Genomic DNA, 23,192 nt, shown 5'->3' with positions numbered 1-23,192 from the left:
CAGGCTGGTCTTGAACTCCAGACCTCAGGTGATCCACCCACCTCGGCCTCCCAAAGTGCTGGGATTGCAGGTGTGAGGCACCACCCACAGCCAGGTGTGAGCCACCACCCCCAGCCAGCTGTGTTTTATTTGCACAGGATGCGTATCCCTTATTTAACATGCTTGGGACCAGAATTGTTTCAAATTTCACATTTTTTTTGAATATTTGAAGAAGACATACCAGTTGAGCATCCTAATATGAAGATCTGAAATCCAAATTACTCCAATTAACACTTCTTTATTTCATATTTTGAAGCATTTCAGATTTTGGATTAGGAATGTTCCACATTTATTATTTTTAAATGCAGTCTAAAAAAAGAGCTTTATTGGAGTATAACTGACAAAATAAACTACATGTACCTAAAGCATAAAATGTACTAAATTTTGACATAGGTAAAAGTCTGTGAATCATCTACTTAATCAAGATAGTGAACATATCCATCCCTCCCAAAAGTTTGTTTGTATTCCAGTGTGGTCTTTTCCTTTTTTTTTTTTTGCGCCTCCCTTTCTGTCACCCTCCAACAGCTTTGTGGCACTATGGATTAGCTGCTGTTTGTAAAAGCTTATATAAATTGAGGTATACAGTTATGCTCTTTAAAAAAAAATCTGTCTTCTTTCATTCAGCATAATTATTTTGAGGTTCATCCACAGTGGACCATGTGTAGGTAGTTTCCTCAATGCTTCCTCATTAGTACTTGGCTAAATCTCCATGGCACCCTCCGCAGTCCCCTCTGTGCAGCTTCCTCCCCTTTGGAACTCTCTTTTGTGAACTCTGGGCAGCTTTGATCTCTCCAGAAGCTCTGCTCAGAGACTCAGTCTCCTCCACTCAAGGAGTCCGCTGGGCTCTGCCTGTGCGATCTCTCCCTGCCCTGCAGCCCAGATCCCTGCTGTGGCAATCACAAAGCTCCCCTCGTTTGTTTCTCAGATCTATTCTCCTAGTTCTATGTTTTCTTTACAAATCAAGGTTATAAAGGTGTTATATTTCCTCTGGAGTTCCACTGCAGTTCTGGGTTTAAGAAACCAGACAAATTGAGACAGAACAGGGACACTTTGTAGGGGCCTGTGGGCTCTTCTCAAGCACAAAATTTAAAAAAAAAACAAACTTGGGTTCCTTAAAAGATTCCAGGCATTTACCTAAGTAAACTCCTGCACTTTGGGAGGCCAAGGTGGGTGGATCACCTGAGGACAGGAGTTCAAGACTCCCCAGTCAACATGGTGAAACCCTGTCTCTAGTAAAAATATAAAAATTAGCCAAGCATGGTGCCAAGCACCTGTAATCCCAGCTACTCGACAGGCTGAGGCAGGAGAATTGCTTGAACCTGGGAGGTAGAGGTTGCAGTGAGCCGAGATTGCGCCATTGCACTCCAGCCTAGGTGACAAGAGTGTAACTGTGTCTCAAAAAAAAAAAAAGCAAATGAGCAACTTAATAAACAACAACAACAACAAATAGCTTAAAACAAGTCAAAAAGTTCAAATCATAAATGTTTTGTTTTTTATTTTTAAAAAAAAGACCAAATCTGAACCTATGTCTCTGAGTTGTTTCACAGAAATCCAGACCCCCACCAAACAGATCTGCTAGCACATAGACTTCAGATAAGGGGAAACTGAAGACTAAATTCTGACCATTCTACATTTCTCAGGGGCCTGGAGGAGGTGTCACCCATGAGCCAGAACTAACATTCTTTTCTATGGATCCCAAATTTTTAGATAAAGCTTCACTTTGTTAACCAATCAGAAATCAAAAAAATCTTTAAATACACCTATAGCCTGCAGGCTCCCTTCTTCTAGATGTCTTGCCCTTTTAGGTCAGAGCAATACATAGTCCCCATGTATCAATTTATGATTTTGCCTATAAAGCCGTTAATTCATTCCTTTTTATGGCTAAGTGGTATTCCATCATGTGTGTGTGTATATATATATATATATATACACACACATACACACACATTGATTAAAAAACTGAGATATATATAGATATATCTAGACCTATCTATCTATATATGTCTAGATATATCTATATAGAGATATCTATATTTATCTATAGATATATATCTCACAGTTTTTTAATCCACTCATTGATTGGCATCTTTTTGTATAATGACTTTTTTCCTCTGGGTAGATATCCAGTAGTGGGATTGCTGGATCAGATGGCAGTTCTACTTTTAGTTCTTTTTTTTTTTTGAGACAGAGTTTCGCTCTTGTTACCCAGGCTGGAGTGCAATGGCGTGATCTCGGCTCACTGCAACCTCCACCTCCCGGGTTCAGGCAATTCTCCTGCCTCAGCCTCCTGAGTAGCTGGGATTACAGGCACGCACCACCATGCCCAGCTAATTTTTTATATTCTTAGTAGAGGCGGGGCTTCACCATGTCGACCAGGATGGTCTCGATCTGTTGACCTCGTGATCCACCCACCTTGGCCTCCCAAAGTGCTGGGATTACAGGCTTGAGCCACCGTGCTTGGCCCCTACTTTTAGTTCTTTAAGGAATCTCCAGACTGTTTTCCATGGTGGTTACACTAGTTTACATTGGGGTTGGTTCCCCAATTTTGCAATTGCAAATTGTGCTGGGTAGATACCCAGTAGTGGGATTGCTGGATCAGATGGTAGTTCTACTTTTAGTTCTTTAAGGAATCTCCAGATTGTTTTCCATGGTGGTTGTACTAGTTTACATTCCAACCAGCAGTGTAGATGTGTTCCCTGAGTACCACATCCACACCAACATCTATTGTTTTTTGATTTTTTGATTATGGCCATTCTTGCAGGAGTAAGGTGGTGTTGCATTGTGGTTTTGATTTGTATTTCTCTAATCATCAGTGACATTCTTTCATATGTTTGTTGGACATTTGTATGTGTATATCTTCATTTGAGAATTGTCTATTCATGTCCTTAGCCCACTCTTTGATGGGACTGTTTTTTTCTTACTGATTTGAATTCATTGTAGATTCTGGATATTACTCCTCTGTCAGATGTATGGATTGTGAAGATTTATTCCCACTCTGTGGGTTGTTCCTTTTGCTGTGCAAAAGTTCTTTAGTTTAATTAAGTCCCAGCTATTTATCTTTGTTTTTATTGCCTTTGCTTTTGGGTTCTTGGTCATGAAATCCTTGTCTAAGCCAGTGTCTGGAAGGATTTTTCTGATCTTAACTTTGAGAATTTTTACAGTTTCAGGTCTTAGATTTAAGTCCTTAATCCATCTTGAGTCGACTTTTTTGTAAGTGTTCTCTATTCTCTATTCTGTTCCATTGGTCTATGTGCCTATTATTATACCAGTACCATGCTGTTTTTGTGACTACGGCCTTAGAGTATAGTTTGAAATCAGGTAATATGATGCCTCCAGATTTGTTCTTTTTGCTTAGACTTGCTTTGGCTATGCAGGCTCTTTTTTGGTTCCACAGAATTTTATAACTGTTTTCTCTAATTCTCTGAAGAATGATGGTGGTATTTTGATGGTGATTGCATTTAATCTGTAGATTGCTTTGGTGGTAAGGTCATTTTCATATTGATTTTACCCATCCATGAGCATGGGATGTGTTTCCATTTCTTTGTGTGGTCTATGATTTCTTTCAGCAGTGTTTTATAGTTTTCCTTGTAGAGGTCCTTTGCCTCCTTGGCTAGGTATATATTCCTAAGTACTTCATTTATTTTATTTTTTTGCAGCTATTGTAAAAAATGGGTTGAGTTCTTGATTTGATTCACCACTTGGTTGCTGTTGGTGTATAGAAGAGCTACTGATTTGTGTACATTCATTTTGTATCTGGAAACTTTGCAGAATCTTTTTTATCAGTTCTAGGAGCTTTCTGGAGGAGTCTTTAGGGTTTTTGAGGTAAACAATCATATCATCAGCAAACAGTGACAGTTTGACTTCCTCTTTACCAATTTGGATGCCCTGTATTTCTTCCTCCGACTGCTCTAACTAGGACTTCCAGTACTATATTGAGGAGGAGTGGTGAAAGTGGGCATCCCTGTCTTGTTCAGTTCTCAGAGGGAATGCTTTCAACTTTTCCCCACTCAGTATTATGGTAGCTGTGGGTTTGTCATAGATGGCTTTTATTACATTGAGGTATGTCCCTTGTATGCCAATTTTATTGAGAGTTTTAATCATGAAGGGATGCTGGATGTTGTTGAATGCTTTTTCTGCATCTATTGAGATGATCATGTGATTTTTGTTTTTGATTCTGTTTATATGGTATATCACATTTATTGACTTGCATGTGTTAAACTATCCCTGGGATAAAACCCACTTGATCATGGTAGATTATCTTTTTGATATGTTGTTGGATTCTGTTAGCTAGTATTTTGTTAAGAATTTTAACATCTATGTTCATCAGGAATATCAGTCTGTAGTTTTCTTTTTTGGTTGTGTCCTTTCCTGGTTTTAGTATTAGGGTGATGCTGGCTTCATAGAATGAATTGGGGAGGGTTCCTTCTTTCTCTATCTTGTGGAATAGTGTCAGTAGGATTGGTACCAATTCTTCGAATGTCTGGTAGAATTCTGTGGTGAATCCATCTGGTTCTGGACTTTTTTGTTGTTGTTGGTAAATTTTAAATTACCACTTCAATCTCACTGCTTGTTATCGATCTGTTCAGGGTATCTAATTCTTCCTGACTTAAGCTAGGAGGGTTGTATCTTTTCAGGAATTTATCCACCTCTTCTAGGCTTTCTAGTTTATAAGCATAAAGGTGTTCATAGTAGACTTGAATGATCTTTTGTATTTCTGTGATATCAAATGTAATATCTCCAATTTTGTTTCTTATTGAGGTTATTTGGATTTTCTTTTTTTTTCTTGGTTAATCTTAATGTTCTATTTATTTTATTTATCTTTTCAAAGAACCCATATTTTGTTTCATTTATCTTTTGTATTTTTGTTTGTTTCAAAATCATTTAGTTCTGCTCTGATCTTGGTTATTTCCTTTCTTCTGTTGGGTTCAGTTTGGTTTGTTCTTGTTTTTCTAGTTCCTTAGAATGTCAGTTTGTGCCCTTTTACTCTTTTTGATGCAGGCGTTTAGGCTCTGAAGTTTCCTCTTAGCATGGCCTTTGCTGTATACCAGAGGTTTTGATAAGTTGTGTCACTATTGTTGTTCAGTTCAAAGAATTTTTAAATTTCCATCTTGATTTCGTTTTGACCCAGTGATCATGCAGGTTATTTAATTTCCACGTATTTGCATGATTTTGAAGTTCCTTTCAGAGTTGATTTCCAGTGTGGTCTAAGAGAGTGCTTGACATAATTTCAATTTTCTTAAATTTATTGAGACTCATTTTGTGGCCTATCATATGGTCTATCGTGGAGAAAGTTCCAAGTGCTGTTGAATAGAATGTGTATTCTGTAGTTGTTGGATGGAATGTTCTGTATATATCTGTTAAGTCCATTTGTTCCAAGGTATAGTTTAAATCCATTTTTTTGTTGTTGTTGACTTTCTTGATGACCTGTCTAGTGCAATCAGTTGAGTAATGAAGTCCCTCACTATTATTGTGTTGGTGTCTATGTCATTTCCTAAGTCTATTGGTAATTGTTTTATAAATTTGGGCACTCCAGTGTTACGTGCATAAATGTTTAGGATTGTGATATCTTCCTGTTGGACAAGGCCTTTTAACATTTTATAACGTCCTTCTTTGTCTTTTTTTACTGCTGTTGCTTTAAAGTTTATTTTTCTGCTATAAGAATACCTACTCCTGCTTGCTTTTGGTGTCCATTTGCATGAAATGCCTTTTCCCACCTCTTTACCTTAGGTTTACATGAGTCCTTAGGCGTTAGGTGAATCTCTTGAAGGCAACAGATAGTTGGTTGGTGAATTCTTGTCCATTCTGCAGTTCTGTGTCTTTTAAGTGGAGCATTTAGGCCATTTACATTCAATGCTGGTACTAAGGTATGAGGTACCATTCCATTAATTATGTTATTTGTTGCATGTGCACTTTGGTTTTTTGTTTTTTAAATTGTATTTTTGTTTTATAGATCCTGTGAGATTTAGGTTTTAAAAAGATTCTGTTTTGATGTATTTCCAGGATTTGTTTTAGGATTTAGAACTCCTTTTAGCACTTATTGTAGTGGTGGCTTGGTAGTGGCGAATTCTCTCAGCATTTGTCTGTCTGAAAAAACTGTATCTTTCATGCATGATGCTTAGTTCACTGGATACAGAATTCTTGGCTGACAGTTGTTTTTTTTTTTTTTTTTTTGAGGAGGTAGAAGATAGGGGCCCATTCCCTGCTAGCTTCTAGGTTTTCTGCTGAAAATCTGTTAATTTGATAGGTTTTCCTGTATAGGTTACCTAGTGCTTTTGTCTCATAGTTCTTAGGATTCTTTCCTTCATCTGACCTTTGGATCACCTGATGTCAATGTGCCTAGGTGATCTTTTTGTGACGAATTTCCCAGCTGTTCTTGTGCTTCTTATATTTGGATCTCTAGGTTTCTAGGAAGGCCAGGGAAGTTTTCCTCAGTTATTCCCCTCAATATGTTTTCCAAGCTTTTAGATTTCTCTTCTTCCTCAGAAATGCCAATTATTCTTAGATTTGGTCATTTAACATAATCCCTGGCCTCTTGGAGGCTTTGTTCATATTTTCTTAATTCTTTTTTCTTTGTTGGATTGGGTTAATTTGAAGACCTTGTCTTTGAGCTCTAAATTCCTCTCTTCTACTTGTTCAGTTCTATTGCTGAGACTTTCCAGAGCATTATGCATTTCTATAAGTGTGTCTGTTTCCTGAAGTTTTTATTGTTTTTTTATTTATGCTATCTATTTTCAATGAATATTTCTCCCTTCACCTCTTTTTTTGATTGTTTCATTTTTTTGATTTCCATGCACTGGTCTTCATCTTTCTCTGGTCCCTCCCTGATTAGCTTAATAATTAACCTCCTGAATTTTTTTTCAGGTAAATCTGGGATTTCTTCTTGGTTTGGATCCATTGCTGGTGGGCTTGTGTGACTTTGGAAGGTGTTAAAGAGCCTCGTTTTGTCAGAAAACCAGTATGACTTTTGGTTCCTTCTCATTCAGGTAGGCTCTGTCAGAGGGAAGGTCTAGGACTGAAGGCTCTTCAGATTCTTTTGTCCCATGGGGTGTTCTCTTGATGTAGTACTCTCCCCGTTTTTCTATGGATGTGGCTTTCTGACAGCCAGTCTGTAGTGACTGTTATCTCTCTTCTGTATCTAGCCACCCAGCAAGTCTACCAGGTTCCAGGCTGGTACTGGGGATTATCTGTACAGATTCTTGTGATGTGAACCATCTATTGGTCTCTCGAGCCATGGAAATACCAAGACAACATTTGGGGTGTCTCCTGTGTCCTATAGGAGCAATCTTCTTCCTTCAGAGGGACTGTGGGTCTCTTGGGTTTCCTGATTTATTCCTGTGGTTGTTCTGGAGCTAAAATTTATAATACAAGCCTCTACACACTGCTCTGTCCATCCAAGTTGGAGCTGCTATCTAGTCCTGCCACTCCTAGCCGTCAGGCTCTCTTCACTTTTAAAAATCCTTACCTATAAGCCATCTGAGAATTCAGGTAAGTATGATCTGCTTAATTCTCCTTGCTTGGTACCTACAAACACATGCTTTCCCTTCTCTTGCTACAAGCCTTGGTTTAGATATGGTATAGACAACTAGGCTTATTATGTCAGATGAGTAGACCTCAGTTTGGTTCAATAACAAAATCTGAACTGAGGAGAGTTGTGATTACACTATTGCAATTCATCATAAATATTTTCCTTGTTGAATCCAAGCACACAAAATAGAATGATCCTCTTCCTCAGTATAGTTTTTTCCCTTTGTTCTAATAGTTTTTTCCCTTTGTTATTCTCAGCTGGAGAAAAGGTTCTAGGTGCTTTGTACCATTTCATCTTTTTGTCAAATGCTTTGCTGATGCAAATTATTCTCAGAATTCTTGTCTCTCCCATTCATTCTAAGCCATAATCTTATCTATGTCCTGGAGCTCATTGTATCTTCCCCAGAACACAGTTGAGTATTCAAGGACCTCCTGTAAGGTTTTTCCCTCTTCTACTCTTGCTATATTTTCAATATCATGACCCCATTTTAATTAGCTTTCATAAACTGGTTAAAATCTTAGTCCAATTGGTAAACCACTATGTTAACTCTAACTCTTCATCAATAAGAGGTTCAGCTTTTTAAAACTGTTTATTTTTTCTGTGCCTACGCTGCATTTGGTAGGTCATGATTTCAAGGTACCTTGCACCCAATTGTTTTTCTGTAATACAGAGTTTCTTTTTCTAGTAATTAAAATAAATGTGTGGCCGGGCATGATGGATCATGCCTGTAATCCCAGCACTTTGGGAGGCCAAGGCAGGTGGATCACCCGATGTAAGGAATTTGAGACTAGCCTGGCCAACATAGTGAAACCCCATATCTACCAAAAATACAAAAAATTAGCTCGGTGTGGTGGCAGGCACCTGTAATCCCAGCTACTCGGGAGGCTGAGGCAAAACTGCTTGAACCTGGGAGGCAGAGGTTGCAATGAGCCACAATCATGTCATTACATTCAAGCCTGGGCAACAATAGTGAAACTCTATCTCACACACACACACGCACACACACACAAATTAAAAATTAAAAAAATAAAATGAATGTGGAGGAAAGAACTGGAAATCCTGACATTTTCGTTGTTTTTCCAACTTTTTCTTTTGTTAAATAACCATTTAGCACCAATAATAAATCCACAACAATAGTAAGGCTTTTCTAAATATCTGAGATGTCTTCCTTAATATATTATTTATCACCTCCACAATAATGTATTTCTTACTTATGGAGTGAAAAGCCTTCAACCCATTTCCTTTTGTGCCAATAGAGGCCAAGCACAGTGTTACTGTTCTCCAAGAAAAAGGACACATGGCCAGGTGTGGTGGCTCAGTCCTCTAATCCCAGCAGTTTGGGAGGCCAAGGTGGTCAGATCACGAGATCAGGAGATTGAGACCACCCAGGCTAACACAGTAAAACCCCATCTCTACTAAAAATACAGAAAATTAGCCGAGCATGACATGCCTGTATTCCCAGCTACTCAGGAGGCTGAGGCAGGAGAATCACTTGAACCTGGGAAGTGGAGGTTGGAGCGAACCAAGATCACGCCACTGCACTCCAGCCTGGGTGACAAAGCGAGACTCCATCTCAAAAAAAAAAAAACAAAAACAAAGAAAAAGGACACAGAAGTAATTTCAGCTTAGAAACAATATTAAAAAGGGAGGACAGTTTATAAAATTCCATTTAGGTTGCTTGAAAATAGCTTTCTCGGTGCAGAGACCTGCTGTTTTCACAACAGAAGACTGCTTTTATAGTTGCTGCTATTAAAGAATCCCAGAGAGGCTGCTTTTGTGTCATGACTGTGAGGAGGCATGAGATCTGTCATGGATAGTTGCTTCAGTGTCCATATGAAAGACCAGTCCAGGGAGAGGACTCAAGATGGCGCTGTGAGAACAACCCAGGATTGGAGCCCGCGTTGAATTCGCAAATGGTGAGTCAGTGCTGCATTTCCAGACTGATCTTTGTTGCCCACAGAACGGGGAAACTCCCAAGTATAAAAAGACACGGAACTCCAGGCAGTAGGTCTGCCTGGTGAAGCCGGCAGCCGGGGCGGCGGCGGCCGGCCCTACCCAGCAATCCCCACAGGGCGCGCTTGTCCGGGGGCCTTGTTGAACCGGCAATCTGAGACTTGAGAGGGCTGGACTTGAGACTGAACGAGACTTGCACAGTAGCCCAGCCCAGGGGATTGCAGGGACAGATCGTTTGGGATACCCAGTGGGTCGAACAAAACCGCGATTTCAAACTATCCCGGGCAGACGGTCCGAGACGCTCTGTGGGGGAGGGGCGTCCACCACTACGGAGGCAACCTGCCCCAACTGATATACACGCCCACTGCTGAGGCAGCCAGCCGTTGCCGAGGCAACCCGCCCCAATTGAGATACACGCCCACTGCTGACGCAGCCAGCCGTTGCCGAGGCAACCCGTCCCTACTGAGATACACGCCCACTGCTGACGCAGCCTGCCGTTGCTGAGGCAACACGCTACAATGAAGAGACTCCGCCGCAGGGCGTGGCGGAGACCACAGCAGAGCTGGCAGGAACAGCGCGAATCACACAACAGCAGGGCGGAGCCTTGGCAGCCAAACAGTGGCTAGTCTGCCCTCGAGCTGGGCAGGTCACCTGATCGGACATCCAAAAATAAAGCCCAAACCCCTCAACACAGAGCATTTGAGAAAAAAAAAAGGGTTGTTTAATGAGCTGTGTTGCAGCAGAATCAAACATAGCAGCCTAACAGCCCTGAATGAACAACAGAGTGCACAGCTCAGCAATTAAACCCCTATAAAGTACAAACTGTCTCCTCAAGCAGCTCCCTGACCCCTCTATATCCAAAAGACTGTCATTAGGCAGGCATCATCCTGGGACAAAGAGAGCAGAAAAAGAAACTGGTAGCATCCCTCGCTGTGCCATGGCTACTAGAGGTGCACCCCAGACAAACAGGGTCTGGAGCGGACCTCAACAGTCGTACAGCGAAGGGGCTAGACTGGTAGAAGGAACACCAAGCAACAGAAATACTTCATCATCAACATTCTGGGTGTCCACTCAGAGACCCAAACAAAAAGTCAGCAACTACGCAGATGACCAGCAGACAAATCCACAAAGATGGGAAGAAACCAGCGCAAAAAGGAGAAAAACACCCGAAACCAGAACACATCGCCTCCTAGAAAGGACCAAAACTCCTCACCAGCAAGGGAACAAAGCTGGACGGAGAATGACTGTGACGAAATGACGGAATTAGACTTCAGAAGATGGATAATGAGAAACTTTTGTGAGCTAAAAGATCATGTATTAAATCAATGCAAAGAAACTAAGAACCTTGAAAAAAGATTCGAGGAAATGATAACAAGAATGGATACCTTAGAGAGGAATATGAATGAATTAAAGGAGCTGAAAAACACAATACGAGAACTTCGCGAAGCAAACGCAAGTTTCAATAGCCGAATTGACCAAGCAGAAGAAAGAATATCCGAAGTCGAAGACCAACTCAATGAAATAAAACGAGAAACCAAGATCAGAGAAAAAAGCGCAAAAAGGAATGAACAAAGTCTCCAGAAAATGTGGGACTATGTGAAAAGACCTAACCTACGTTTGATAGGTGTACCAGAAGGGGACGAAGAGAATGAATCCCAGCTGGAAAATACTCTTCAAAACATCATCCAGGAAAATTTCCCCCACCTAGCAAGACAAGCCAACACTCAATTGCAGGAAATACAGAGAACACCACAAAGATATTCCGCAAGAAGAGCAACCCCAAGGCACATAATCGTCAGATTCAACAGGGTTGAAATAAAGGAGAGAATACTAAGGGCAGCCAGAGAGAAAGGTCGGGTCACCCACAAAGGGAAGCCCATCAGACTCAGAGCAGATCTCTCGGCAGAAACACTACAAGCCAGAAGAGAGGGGGGGCCAATATTCAACATTCTTAAAGAAAAGAACTTTCAACCCAGAATTTCATATGCAGCCAAACTGAGCTTCAGAAGTGAAGGAAGAATAAAATCCTTTGCGAACAAGCAAGTACTCAGAGATTTTGTCACCACCAGGCCTGCTTTACAAGAGCTCCTAAAAGAGGCACTACACATAGAAAGGATCAATCAGTACCAGCCATTCCAAAATCACACTGAATGCTAAAGAGCTTCAACATAATAAAGAATCTACAACAACTAACAGGCAAAACAGCCACTTAGAATCAAAATGGCAGTATCAAATTCACACATAACAATATTAACCCTAAATGTAAATGGACTAAATGCACCAATCAAAAGACACAGACTGGCAAATTGGATAAAAATCCAAAACCCATCAGTGTGCTGTATCCAGGAAACCCATCTCACATGCAAGGATACACAAAGGCTCAAAATAAAGGGATGGAGGAAGATTTACCAAGCTAATGGACAGCAAAAAAAAGCAGGAGTTGCAATTCTTATCTCTGATAAAATAGACTTTAAAGCAACAAAGATCAAAAGAGACAAAGAAGGCCATTACATAATGGTAAAAGGATCAATACAACAAGAAGAGCTAACGATCCTAAACATATATGGACCCAACACAGGAGCACCCAGATACATAAGGCAAGTTCTTAATGACTTACAGAAGGACTTAGACTCCCACACAATAATAGTGGGAGACTTTAACACTCCACTGTCAATACTAGACAGATCAACCAGACAGAAAATCAACAAGGATACCCAGGGCTTGAACTCAGACCTGGAGCAAGCAAACCTGGTGGACATTTACAGAACTCTCCACCCCAAATCCACAGAATACACATTCTTCTCAGCACCACATCACACCTACTCTAAAATTGACCACATAATTGGAAGTAAAGCACTGCTCAACAAATGCAAAACAACTGAAATCATAACAAACAGCCTCTCAGACCATAGTGCAATCAAGTTAGAACTCAGAATTCAGAAACCGACCCAGAACCGCACAGCTTCATGGAAACTGAACAACTGGCTCTTGAATGTTGACTGGGTAAACAACGAAATGAAGGCAGAAATAAAGAAGTTCTTCAAAACCAATGAGAACGAAGACACAACGTGCCAGAACCTCTGGGACACATTTAAAGCAGTCTCTAGAGGAAAGTATATAGCAATAAGTGCCCATATGAGGAGAATGGAGAGATCCAAAATTGACACCCTATCGTCAAAATTGAAAGAGCTAGAGGAGCAAGATCAAAAAAACTCAAAACCCAGCAGAAGACAAGAAATTACTAAGATCAGAGCTGAGCTGAAGGAGATTGAGACACGAAAAACCCTTCAAAAAATCAATACATCCAAGAGCTGGTTTTTTCAAAAGATCAACAAAATAGACAGACCACTAGCCAGATTGATTAAAAATAAAAGAGAGAACAACCAAATAGATGCAATAAAAAATGATAAAGGGGAAATCACCACAGATTCCACAGAAATTCAAACCATCATCAGAGAATATTACAAACAACTCTATGCACATAAACTAGTAAACCTGGAAGAAATGGATAAATTCCTGGACTCCTGTGTCCTCCCAAGCCTAAACCAGGAGGAAGCTGAAACTATGAATAGACCAATAACAAGGTCTGAAGTTGAGGCAGCAATTAAGAGCCTACCTCACAAAAAAAGCCCAGGTCCAGATGGGTTCACAGCCGAATTCCACCAGACACACAAGGAGGAGCTGGTACCATTCCTTCTAAAACTATTTCAAACAATCCAAAAAGAGGGAATCCTTCCCGAATCATTTTATGAGACCAACATCATCCTGATACCAAAACCCGGCAGAGACCCAACAAGAAAAGAAAACTTCAGGCCAATATCCATGATGAACATAGATGCAAAAATCTTCAATAAAATATTGGCAAGCCGATTGCAACAGCAAATCAAAAAACTTATTCATCATGATCAAGTAGGATTCATCCCAGGGATGCAAGGCTGGTTCAACATACGCAAGTCTATCAACGTAATTCACCACATAAACAGAACCAAAAACAAAAACCACATGATTATCTCAATTGACGCAGAGAAGGCATTTGACAAAATTCAACAGCCCTTTATGCTAAAAACCCTCAATAAACTCGGTATCGATGGAACGTATCTCAAAGTAATAAAAGCTATTTATGACAAACCAACAGCCAATATCATACTGAATGGGCAAAAACTGGAAGCATTCCCTTTGAAATCTGGTACTAGACAAGGATGCCCTCTCTCACCACTCCTATTCAATATAGTACTGGAAGTTCTAGCCAGAGCAATCAGGCAAGAAAAAGAAATAAAGGGTATTCAAATAGGAAAGGTGGAAGCCAAATTGTCTCTATTTGCAGACGACATGATAGTATACCTAGAAGACCCCATCGCCTCAGCCCAAAAACTCCTGAAACTGATAAACAACTTCAGCAAAGTCTCAGGATATAAAATCAATGTGCAAAAATCACAAGCATTCGTCTACACCAATAACAGACTTAAAGAAAGCCAAATCAAGAGCGAACTGCCATTCGCAATTGCTACAAAAAGAATAAAATACCTTGGAATACAACTCACAAGGAACGTAAGAGACCTCTTCAAGGAGAACTACAAACCACTGCTCAACGAAATCAGAGAGGACACAAACAGATGGAGAAACATTCCATGTTCATGGTTAGGAAGAATTAATATCGTGAAAATGGCTATACTGCCCAAAGTAATTTACAGAATCAACGCTATCCCCATCAAGCTACCATTGACTTTCTTCACAGAACTGGAAAAAACCACCATGAACTTCATATGGAACCAAAAGAGAGCCCGCATAGCCAAGTCAATTCTAAGCAAAAAGAACACAGCGGGGGGCATCACACTACCGGATTTCAAACTATACTACAAGGCTACAGTAATCAAAACAGCATGGTACTGATACCAAAACAGAGATATAGACCAATGGAACAAAACAGAGGCACCGGAGGCAACACAACATACATACAACTATACAATCTTTGATAAACCTGACAAAAACAAGCAATGGGGCAAGGATTCCATGTTTAACAAATGGTGTTGGGAAAACTGGCTAGCCATGTGCAGAAAGCAGAAACTGGACCCCTTCCTGACACCTTACACTAAAATTAACTCCAGATGGATTAAAGACTTAAACATAAGACCTGGCACCATAAAAACCCTAGAAGGAAATCTAGGCAAAACTATCCAGGACATAGGAGTAGGCAAGGACTTCATGAACAAAACACCAAGAGCATTGGCAACAAAAGCCAAAATAGACAAATGGGACCTAATGAAACTCCACAGCTTCTGCACGGCAAAAGAAACAGTCACTAGAGTGGATCGGCAACCAACAGAATGGGAAAGAATTTTCGCAGTCTACCCATCTGACAAAGGGCTGATATCCAGAATTTACAAAGAACTCAAGCAGATTTACAGGAAAAAAACAAACAAGCCCATTCAAAAGTGGGCAAAGGAAATGAACAGATACTTTACGAAAGAAGACATATATGAGGCCAACAATCATATGAAAAAATGCTCATCGTCACTGGTCATCAGAGAGATGCAAATCAAAACCACATTGAGATACCATCTCATGCCAGTTAGAATGGCGATCATTAAAAAATCTGGAGACAACAGATGCTGGAGAGGATGTGGAGAAAAAGGAACACTTTTACACTGTTGGTGGGAGTGTAAATTAGTTCAACCATTGAGGAAGACGGTGTGGCGATTCCTCAAGGCCTTAGAAATAGAAATTCCATTTGACCCAGCAATCCCATTACTGGGTATATATCCAAAAGACTATAAATCGTTCTACTATAAGGACACATGTACACGAATGTTCATTGCAGCACTGTTTACAATAGCAAAGACCTGGAATCAACCCAAATGCCCATTGATAATAGACTGGATTGGAAACATGTGGCACATATACACCATGGAATATTATGCAGCAATCAGAAATGATGAGTTCGTGTCGTTTGTAGGGACATGGATGAATCTGGAGAACATCATCCTCAGCAAACTGACACAAGAACAGAAAATGAAACACCGCATATTCTCACTCATAGGTGGGTGATGAATAATGAGAACACATGGACACAGAAAGGGGAGTACTAAACACTGGGGTCTATTGGGGGGAAAAGGGGAGGGCCAGTGGGAGGGGGAGGTGGGGAGGGATAGCCTGGGGAGAAATGCCAAATGTGGGTGAAGGGGAGAAGAAAAGCAAAGCACACTGCCATGTGTGTACCTACACAACTGTCTCGCATGCTCTGCTCATGTACCCCAAAACCTATAATCCAATAAAAAATTAAAAAAAAAAAAAAGACCAAAAAACAAAAAAAACAAAAAAAAAACAAAAAAAAAAAAAAAAGAAAATAGCTTTCTCTATCTTAAGTAATTTACTGAAAGTTCTTTGTACTTTGACCTGAATCTGTGGAGACTCTATTCTATTAATAATTTATAAAGTTTATAAATTCCTTCCTACAAAAGTCTTTGAACATAAATTGGAATCTGGGGTTCCAGAAACCTTTATTCCTCTTGCCTATTAAAATCAGACAATGTTTCCTCATCCAAGAAATGGGAAAATGATGGTAACAACCATTTATCAAACAAACCCCTTTCCTGCCTGGGTACTAGACTGCCTTTTCAGGACTAACAAATTAGCCAAAAGATTAGAAATTGTGGTTTAAGAGTCATGCAGCTGGAAGCTTCTCAACCTCCTCAAATTGCTCCTGGGGATAACATGACTATTGTAAAACCTAAGATCAGGGCTTGAGATATTTTGCGGACCCTGCACTCAGTGGATCAGCTGGCATGACCTAGATTGATAAACTGGTCTTGTGGCCCCCTCTCAGGAACCGACTCAGCAAAAAAGGACAGTTCTAACCACCTACGATGTCATCTCAGACTGACCAATCAAAACTCCCAACTCACTGGCCCCCTATCAAATTATCCTTAAAAACTCAGATCATCAGATTCTCAGGGAGACTGATTTGAGTAATAATAAAACTGGTCTGCATAGCCAGCTCTGCATGAATTTCTCTTTCTTGATTGCAGTTCCCCTGTCTTGATAAATCAGCTCTTTCTAGGCAGTGGGCAGATTAACCTGTAGGGTGGTTACAACGTTGTGAATTTTACTTTTTTGGGTACTGGACACTTTTTTATTCCTGTAAAGCTTGAACTTTGTTCAAGGATGCAGTTAAGTTTTAAGCCTTTCATCTTTTGCTTTTATAATTTGTTAGTCAATTCTAGAGTAGTGGTGCTCAGCCTAAGACTGTTTCCCACTACTAAATGCTCTACCCAATGCCCCATGAGTTATCATTTTTTTTCCAGTCTGGTGGGAAGAACAGGCATTATTCTTGGACCTGTGTGAGCACCATGTTCTGTTTCCTCTGGTACTTTGTCCTGTGAACTCTTTATAGATCTTTATAGACTCTCATCTTGATCTTCCCAACTCAGGGAGTGTCCTAGACTCCGAAGCAGTTCGCTTTTCCTGTACTGGAGCTTGGAGACTCTCTCAAGGCCATAAGCAGGACTGATCTTGTTTGTTTCCTATATCTATTTAACTTTTAAATTTTTTTGTCATTGTTTCAGTTGGAAAGGTAACTCAGACCCTTTAACTCCATCCTGCCCAGAAGACTTCATTATTGTTCTTTCTCCCCCTCCCTTCTCCTCTCCCTCTGACTTTCTTCTTTCTACCCTCTCTTTTAACTTCTTATTTTGAAATAATTACTCATAAGAAGTAACAAAAACAGTAGGGAGAGGTTCTATGTACCATCACTCAGTTCCCCCAATAGTAACATCTTCTATAACCATACTGCACTATCAAAACCAGTAAATTAGCTGGCAAATTAAGTGGACTATAGACCCGACTCAAATTGCATCAATTTTTACATTCATTTTTTTGGTATGTCTTTGTGTATATTCATGACATTTTATCTATCATTTATAAAGATTCATATAACCATCATTTTAATCAAGATATGGAACTGTTCTGTCACTACAAAGGAAGTCCCTTGTCATGTCCCTTTAAAGTCATACTCTCCTTCTCCTTTTCTAACGTATGGCAACCACTTGTCTGTTCCGTACCTCTATAATTTTGTCATTTCAAGAATGTTAATATAAATGGACTCATACAGTATGGAAAATTTTGAGATTGGTATTTTTCACTCAGAATAATGCCCTTACAGTCCCTTCAAGTTGTTTACATCAACAGATGGTTCCCTTTATTGGTGAATTACCTTATGTGGACATAAGTTACATGAATATTCAGTCAGGGAAGGATATTTAAGTCATTTCCAGTTTTTGGCTATTACAAATAAAGCATGAACATTTGTATACAGGTTTTTGTGTGAATATAAGTTTCACTTCCCTGGGACAAATAATGCCCAGGAATATAAATGCTAGGTGATTAATGTAAGTTTCTTTCTTTTATTTTATTTTTTATTTTTTAAGAAACTGCCAGACTGAATTATAGAGTGGCTATATCATTTTACATTTCATCAGTAATGTAGGAGAGATCCAGTTTCTCTGCACACTTGCCAGCATTTGAATAATCAGTATTTTTAATTTTAGCCATTCTAGTAAGTATGTAGTATTTTATTCTGGTTTTAATTTGCATTTCCCTAATGGCTAGTGATGGTAAATATCTTTTTTGTGTATTTATTTCCCATCATATATCTTCTATGGTTTCATTGTTTCTTAAATGTTACAAGATTAAACTTTTATGTGCATGAATCATGTTTTCTTCACTACTGTGGATAGTTCACTTAGGATAGGGATTTGGCTATGGTTTAATATTTCTTGAAGGACCAAAATAAATACAAAAACAATAATAAAACAAAACCCCACAGTCATCACAAACAGAACTCATAATGCTAGAAGATTGGGGCCTGCGCTTTGAACTCTAGCCTAGATATCAGCAAACAGATTTAGCTCACAGGCTAAATCTGGCCAGGGGCCTATTTTTGTTTGCCCTGAAAGCTAAGAAGGGCTTTTACATTTTTTTTTCTTTTTTGAGGTGGAGTCTCTCTTTGTCGCCCAGGCTGGAGTGCAGTGGTGCAATCTCCGCTCACTGCAAACTTAGCCTCCGGGTACAAGCAGTTCTTCCTGTTTCAGCCTCCTGAGTAGCTGAGATTACAGGCGCCTGCCACCATGGCCAGCTAACGTTCGTATATTTAGTAGAGATGAAGTTTCGCCATGCTGGCTAGGCTGGTCTATAACTCCTGACCTCAGGAAATCTGCCTACCTCAGCCTCCCAAAGTGCTGGGATTACAGGTGTGAGCCACCATGCCTGGCCTGGGTTTTACATTTTTAAAGGGTTATTAAAAAACAAAACCAAAAAAGAATATGCAACAGAGTCCATATGTAATCTGCTAAGTCTAACATATTTACTGTATGGTGTTTACCAATAAAGTTTGCAGATGAACAGAAAGAAAGCCAGATCTTTTTGGGGGCAAACAACAACATTGGCATCTGATTACCCATGACACTCCGAAGATCTTACACTTTAACAAAAAGGTGGGGAAATAAAAACCCCATAAAAGCACCATGACTTGAAAACAGTTCCTGCATTAACTTCATGTCAAGGTTTTTTTTTGAGCAGATAGCTGTAAGCCTTATAGCATTCTTCATTCTGTTATTGAATTTCTTCCATGTGGTCCTAAAGTATATATACATTGCTGACAAATTCATGTGCTATAAGCTTTGAGAAAACAAAAACTTCAGTGGCTTCTAAAATCAGAGATATTTCCATGAGTTAGTCATATCAAAAGACTGGATTTTTCCACATTTGAAGAAAAAACACTGTCTCCAGATTTTTAAAGTGGCATCTTATGAGCTTAGTCCCTTTTCAACCTCTTTTCCAACTCATGAACCAGTATTCCATTATAAATAACAATTCCATTGTATGTTATTACTCTCTTGCCTTTAGACAAGCTAAGAACTCTTTTCTGACTTGGTGATTTATTTTGATCCCAAATGAATTTATTTTTTATATGCTTTCTATTTCCAGTTTTACTAAAATGAAGTAAACCCGGTAGTGCTGGCTTCCCTACTATCCAGACAATGACAAACATGAATCCTTTCACTGGCAACACACTTTACCTCTAATATTCTTTAAACATTTAAATATCTAAATCATGGTGTTATAAAGACAAAAGGACTTTGCACCACATGCATACCTGGGCTTGGAGACTTGATGTATACCACAGTCAAGTTTCATATCTAAGTTGATGAACCAAGACTAAAACCTAATAGAGAAGCCAGCTTATTAGAAGTATCTTACCTAAGCTACTCACAACATGTTAAATTTGCCACACATGGGTAGAGCACAAAACTTAGAATGAAGGCTCTCATAAAGATTAGAGAATGCAGCCCCAATACACACTTGTGCATAGCTTTTTAGTATGTAAATGTTTCAGCCTGAGAGTCTCAGGTTTCCTTTTGACATCAGAATAGCATATAATTTGTGTAAATCATGGTAGGAATTATACAGTTGAGTTATTTATCAGTGACAGCAATAGCAAAGGAAACCATGGAACAGGAAATAAAATAAAATTATAGGGCTGACACATCAAAACCCTGTTGGAAGCTGGAACCTAAAGGACTAAATTTTACTGGCATGGCTTCTTGCAGAGATTATCCAGAAGTCATGCTGCAGATAAAATCCAGACTCTTAGCAATGAGGGTATTTCTGTTTCTGTGCCTCATGGGCTCTATGAGGAAGGCCCAGATGAGCTGAGTTCAGCTGCCTATAACAGCTCACATATAAAGCTGCTCATTATTTCCAAAATTTGGTTTCAGATTGGAAATCTCCACAGAAAAAAGCAATTTGTCCTGATTTTCTAGGCCTCTTAAATTATTTCATCCAGTTGATATATAAGGCCTGTGTGGCTGTCTGGGCACCAAACAGTTTTAGAATGGAAATGAAATATGAAAGTTTCTCTTAAACCCAATCACCTGTTCATACTCAACAGCTCCCTCCAGGAACTGGTGCTGTCTTCACCTGAGTGCCTGCTGCATTATTACTTTAATGGATTTAATCTGATATCAGAGACAACATATAGATCCATCTGGAGCCCAACCTCATAGGACAGTATGTGCTACTCTACAAAACGACACTTGGTAAGTACCTAGATTCTGCCACTGCGAACAGGAAATAAACGCATCATTCTGCAACTTGGCCCTTCCTGGTTCAGGGCCAGAGTATAAGACGTAATAACAACTAACACATAAAAAGAACTCAATAGGCCAAGGCGCTTCATAATAACCAATGAGGTAAGCATGCATCTTCCTCATAGCATTCCTTCATCTTTATCTTCAAGCAAAAGTTACTGAAGGCCTATTTATTTGCTGAGTTTAAGATAGCTCACTATGGAGTCCAGGCCCCTGTACTCCTCCTCCTGAATTACTGCAGTAACCTCCTAAAAAGTGAAAGTTGTTTTCTCCTTCATCCACCATTGTTCTTTCTCATCTGTCCCCACTCAACATTCAGAGTAATCTTTCTAACACACAAATCTCCTTATGTGAACCCCAAGTTAAAACCTTCCAAGGGCTTTCTGGTGCTCTTAACGTACAATCCAGACTGTCCCATGTGGTCTGACTTCTCCCGAACTCTCCAGCCTCCTTATATGCCACTTTCCCTGTTACTCTCTATACTCTGGTCATATTTGACTTCTCTCACTTCCTCACCTCTGTGTTCTCACAGTACAAGGTACATATGTTTATTCTAACATTGATCCCACTGTATTGTATTCTCTGGTTTGCCTTTCCTCACTAGAATGTAAGCTCCTCAGAAGGCAGTGAGACCATGCTTTATATTACTCTTGCACTCCTAATTTCTGGCAGTGCTTGACTTAATAAACATTTGTTGAATAACAGAGTGAATAAAGAAAAACAGAAGACAAGAGAAAGAGGAGGTGGGCAAGGGAAAGATAATTTTGTTTTTAAACATACTAAGTTTGAGATGGCACTGGTTTAGTGGAAAAGAAATGGGCAAGAACAGTAGACAGATCAGGTCTGCAGGTATTGATTTAGAAGTAATATACACAGAAATAATGACTGGTCATGGGAATAGTTTTAAAACTAAATCTAAATTTTAGAAAGGCATATGATTCTGTGAATAAATGAATACAAATATGACAAAATAGCTTTAGCTTATAATTCAAACATGCATACATATGCAAATAATTTTGGTTATGCTATGATTCAGAGCACAGTTAAACAAATTTGTATTACTACTTTAGATTACTGGGACCAAAAATAGCTAACTCTCTTGGCTCCTTATCAAACTCAAGACATTAGATCACAAGTTGATTCTTACTATATTTGATAACCAGTCACACATTGCATAATAATGGTTAAGTCAACGAACTACAGAAATTATGGTTGTCCTATAAGATTATATTAGAGCTAAAAAATTCCTATTACCTAGTGACTTCGTAGCCATCCTAATGGTTGTTTAAATGCAACACATTACTCATGTTTGAGGTGATGCTGGTGTAAACAAACCCACTGCCCTGTCACATAAAAGTATAGCACATATATTATGTATACTGCATAGTACTTGTTAATGAGAACAAATGACCGTGTTACTGGTTTATGTATTTACTATACTTTTTGTTGTTATTTTAAAGTTACATTTTCTGGTTATTAAAAAAGTTGGGCCAGGCATGGTGGCTTACACCTGTAATCCCAACACTTTGGGAGGCTGAGGTGGGCAGATCACCTGAGGTCAGGAGTTTGAGACCACTTGACCAACATGGAGAAACCCCATCTCTACTAAAAATACAAACTTAGCTGGGCATGGTAATGGTAGCCATACCTGTAATCCCAGCTACTCGAGAGGCTGAGGCAGGAGAATCACTTAAACCCGGGAGGCAGAGTTTACAGTGAGCCTAGATCAAGCCATTGCACTCCAGCCTGGGCAACAAGAACGAAACTCCATCTCGAAAAACAAATTAAGATACAACAGCTTCAAGCAGGTCCTTCAGGAAGTATTCCAGAAGGCATTATCATGGCAGAAGATGATAGCTCCATGTGTGTTATTGCCCCTAAAGGCCTTTCAGTGGGACAAGATGTGGAGGTGAAAGTGATATTGATATTCCTGACCCTGTAAAGGCCTAGGCTATGGTATATGTTTGTGTCTTAGTTTTTAAGAAAGTTTAAAAAGTTAAAAAAAAGAATAAGAAAATTAACAATTTTAAACACAAAAAGCTTACAAAATAAGGATAGATAAAATATATTTGTACAGCTATAAACTGTGTTTGTGTTTCAAGCTAAGTATTATTGCAAAAAAATCAAAACTTTTTATTTTATTTTATTTTTGAGAGGGAGTCTCACTCTGTTGCCCAGGCTGGAGTGCAGTGGCATGATCTTGGCTCATTGCCACCTCCACCTCTTGGATTCAAGGGATTCTCCTGGCTCAGCCTCCCAAGTAGCTGAGATTACAGGTGCCTGCCACCACACCCAGCTAATTTTTGTATTCTTAGCAGAGATGGGATTTTACCATGTTGGTCAGGCTGGTCTCGAATTCCTGACCTCAAATGATTTGTCTGCCTCAGCCTCCCAAAGTGCTGGGACTACAGTCATGAGCTCCCGTGCCCAGCCTCAAAAAGTTTTTAAAAATTGAAGTTTAGGCTGGGCATGGTAGCTCATGCCTGTAATCCCAGCACTTTGGGAGGCCAAGGTGGGTGGATCACCTGAGG

The 23,192-nt window shown here is 39.6% G+C and overlaps 2 protein-coding genes and 1 pseudogene across 3 annotated transcripts in view; 1 reads left to right on the top strand and 2 right to left on the bottom strand.

The window, feature by feature from the left end:
* Positions 1-23,192, top strand: part of CCDC146 (coiled-coil domain containing 146) — a 265,750-nt gene that overhangs the window by 11,285 nt on the left and 231,273 nt on the right. The window contains exon 2 of the mRNA XM_035255009.3: positions 20,463-20,610. The gene's annotated coding sequence lies outside the window, so the exon portion shown is untranslated. The remainder of the gene's footprint in view (positions 1-20,462; positions 20,611-23,192) is intronic.
* FAM185A (family with sequence similarity 185 member A) overlaps positions 1-23,192 on the bottom strand; it is an 82,746-nt gene that overhangs the window by 15,783 nt on the left and 43,771 nt on the right. The window lies entirely within an intron of this gene.
* On the bottom strand, positions 7,661-21,934 carry LOC144578302 (SWI/SNF-related matrix-associated actin-dependent regulator of chromatin subfamily A member 5 pseudogene; annotated as a pseudogene).

The sequence above is a fragment of the Callithrix jacchus genome, chromosome 11, assembly GCF_049354715.1.
Source record: "Callithrix jacchus isolate 240 chromosome 11, calJac240_pri, whole genome shotgun sequence".
NCBI lineage: Eukaryota > Metazoa > Chordata > Mammalia > Primates > Cebidae > Callithrix > Callithrix jacchus.
Note: the sequence above shows the minus strand (reverse complement) of the source record. Positions and strands in the feature narration are given on the sequence as shown.